We start from the raw sequence: 3,823 nt of genomic DNA, 5'->3' as shown, positions 1-3,823 counted from the left end.
AATAGCACATGACAAACCGATCGTTGGTTGTTCTGAGGGATTGAATGTTTAGGTTACGTTGATGTATTTATGACTTCCAATTGCTACTATATTTCATAAATGAAAAAGGAATAAAACACAGGAATATTAATGGGCAACATATATTTCACAGCATAAGCAGAAGGCTAAGGCAAGTGCCTGGAACTGTAATCTCTTTTTATTGTCCTTGAGATTGCACAAACAGATTAGCTCCCAATTATTAATGCGATTTAAACGATCCATATGCTCCAAACAGTCTTCTTTTAAGAATTTTAAGAGCTCCATGAAAAAGTTAATACTAACAGATAGACCTTGCAAATACTTATAATTTGAATTATATTAATTTGATGTGTGTTCGGAGAAACTAGTATCAGGCCCATAACCTTTGACTATTTATATACTGTTCCTGGTATGGCCGACTTTGGCCTTGATCAACTATGACCTGGTAAGTCCATCTGGGACTTTGTTGTTTGCAATATGGTGGTCACTAAAAACATGTTGTAGGGCTTTCTGGACTTCCAGTTGCCATGGTTCATCACATAGAGATTTTGCCAAAGAATGAGTCAAAACAGGCCCCTTAAAAGTTGCAAAGAATAGAAGAACTGTCTATGCCTGCCAGGTAACAGAGACAAAGGAAAACAGAAAAAAGGAAATATTTATTGACCCAAGATGGACCAGCACGCTGCAGTAGGGATGGGATATGAGCATCCAGAAGAGGATGTAAGTGTAATCTAATACAGAATTGTTCTAACACCTTTATAAAAAGGGATTGTGAAACCATGAAACCATGTGTCCTTCGACTTAGCCCAGAGGAGCCTTATAGCGTTGTGCTCATACCACGTCACAGATGACGAAGTGCTAAAAGCTTACATAGTAGACAATGAGCCTAGCCATTTGCTATAGAAAAGAAAACTTTTTACTGGAGAGGAACATGGCTTTGGAGTCTCTGGCCAGTGTCTGGTGACCCAGACATTTCTGAGATTATCGGTTTGTTTTACCAGTACAGTAAGCATAACTCTCCAGGAAGCAATATGATTTGCTTAGTTCTTAGTGTCTCTGTTGACTTTAACTTCAGATCAATCTATGACATATTTTTGCCCCATTGTCTTTCTTAGTATTCGTGTCTGCTCTTATAGAGAAGCTATTCCTCTAAGACAAACAAATCTGAAGGGGAGAGTGGAAACAAAGGTACAGAGGAGAGAAAATCTTGGTATTTTTGTCATTGCCAGTCATCTCCAGTATGAGATTTTGAGAATAAGTTCCTCCCAGAAAAAATATCAAGTAGCAGGCAGAAGAATCCCAGGCTGATGTCATTTGGCCCTAGACAGTCCACTTGTTCAGAGGTAATGCCCTGATGGTCCTAAACAGCTTGTCACAGAGATAATTGCATTGTTGTTTTTTGCTTTTGTTTTTCCATCCATGTAGCTACACTGCAAATAAGAAGAAGATGCCTAGTAGGGAAAAGACAAAAAAAGACTCTTCTCACCTGCCACACAGGCATGTCCTTCTGTCAGTAAAAAGTAGAGAGGTTATGAAAGAGAGCCTTGTTGAAATATTAGCATAACACCAGGATTGCAGCATATACCCAAATTTACCACTGAGGCTGGTGTTTTGACAGACCTTCAGAGGCAACCAAGCCATTCTGAAACTCAGTGGGTTACAGCCATCTTCTTTGAAAATACCTGTGCATAATTCTTTGGTTGTTCTCTTTTGAGGATAAATGAGGTTGAAGGCAATCAGGGTTTCCCAGAAATCTGTGACGAGATTGGACACTGCTGGTAGAGAAAGTATATAAAGAATTATGTAACAGTTAGAACATGGGGCTTATTGATTAAAAATATCTTTCCCCCTGTGCAGCACAAGGACTTATAAGCAAAAACCATCACCCCATTCACACTGAATCATTTGCAAGACATTAGCATAGCAGAATAGAGTTAGCAGATCCAAAGCTAGCTCCTTAGATAGTGTAGAGAAGTGCAGCTCTTTTCCAGACAGTGGCTTTATACTGAATATTGAGTGACTGCAAACGCAGGCATGGAAAATGCAACCTCTTGGTGGAAACCGTTGGAGTTACTCTAAAATGGTGGCGTCAGATGCAGTGGTGAACATTAAGTGCCATCTCGGTGCATGCAGGAACAAATTAAAATCTGTAGTTGCTGTGAATAGATCAATTATTGGTGAAGGTACAGTCCAAAAATTACATTCGTCTGGACTCACTATTTGTTCTATAGATAATTGTTTTCTGCTGCTGGGAGTCAAAAATCTACTTCTTCCAAGAGACATCTGTCTAATGAGCACTACAGACCTCAATGTTCCTATTCACTGATCATGACTGATATGTATTAGATGACTCATCCAGTGAAACATAGGTGATGGATATATAAAATTGAATTGCTTAGTCTATCCCACGCCAACTCCAACAATTCTTTTGACCTCAGCAATTCTTCTGCAATTGACATTCTTTTAATTGACATTAACATTAAAATCTTAATGCTGTAAGATGATTCTAATAGTGCATAGTTTTGAATAGACTTTGATTTGGTACTCAGTTTGGGTGCATCACAGTGTTTGACTGTTGGCAAAACTAAGAAAATGAAGCACAGAAGAGGCAGTTGTGAGCTCCAGAAATGCAAGAAAACTGTCTGGGATCAGAAACACTTTAAACAATGTAAATTCACCAAGGAAACTACACGTCTGTCTCTCCTGGATTCCTCCCAGTTATATGTGGATCCTCGATGGCAAAGGGGAGGAGAAGAGAGGAACATCACCAACAGAGCAAGTAATTCTTATCTCTGCCAATGTACATCGCTCCCTGAAAGTGAAACTGTTTCTTTGCTGACCCATATTATGTCTCCAAAGCTGTTCCTTAAGATGGACTAATGTAGGCAACAACTGGGCTTTTCCACAATATATGCATCATTTTTAGATGGAGATAGCTAGCAATACCATCACTGTAATATCATAGTTGCAATGAACCTAAAGATACTTCATTTGATTTTTTGCTGAGGAATTATCCAAAGGTTTTGGGTTGAATTACTTCTGAAGAGGTCATACCAAGTACTGATATTGCATGTTTTTCAACATGACCTTGCTTAGATAAGAGCAGAATGATTCACTGACTGTCAGTTTTGGAATGATTTAGATTGGGGCTTCATTATTTATCGAGTATTTTGAAACTTTTTTAATCAAGATTCCTAGAGTGCTGCTGAAACTGAAGGCCAATATTTCCCTGGAATGGAGTAATAGTGAATTACAGTTCATGACTACCTAGAACCAAGTGATGGAGCCTCAAAATACCCCCATGAAATAACTGGGAGGTAGATCAAAGAATGCAAAGGGATAAAATAATGTGTTTGCAGTAACAAAAAGAATCTGTCTCTGGCCAAGAACCTCGAAACAGATTCTCTTGATTCCCAGCCAACTGTTTTACCCATCTGAACAAGCAGCAACCTGGACACATTAAAATACAGGCGGGAATTCTTTTGTGGAGCTTAGTCTTCAGAGCTGTCATTTTCACCTGCCTGTATCACTTGTTTCAAAGCTGTCAGGCTGCAGTTTGTCTGGAATGGGCTGACAGCTCTTGTATCTCGGCAGGTGAAATTCGCTGTCCTCGCCCTTCAGAGTCACTGACTGTTCTCTGACTGCTGCCCTCAAAACGTCTTGAGACATTAGGAAAGGAAACAGTTTAGACAAGGAGAAGCGTCTCTGCACAAATACTGTGTAAGCAGAATACAAACGTGAAACTGAAAGATGCTGTGAAGGCAAAAAAAAATCCATACGCATTTGCGGCCACATCCATCCCAAC

This window comes from Dromaius novaehollandiae, chromosome 2, assembly GCF_036370855.1.
Source record: "Dromaius novaehollandiae isolate bDroNov1 chromosome 2, bDroNov1.hap1, whole genome shotgun sequence".
In the NCBI taxonomy this organism is placed as follows: Eukaryota; Metazoa; Chordata; class Aves; order Casuariiformes; family Dromaiidae; genus Dromaius; species Dromaius novaehollandiae.
Note: the sequence above shows the minus strand (reverse complement) of the source record.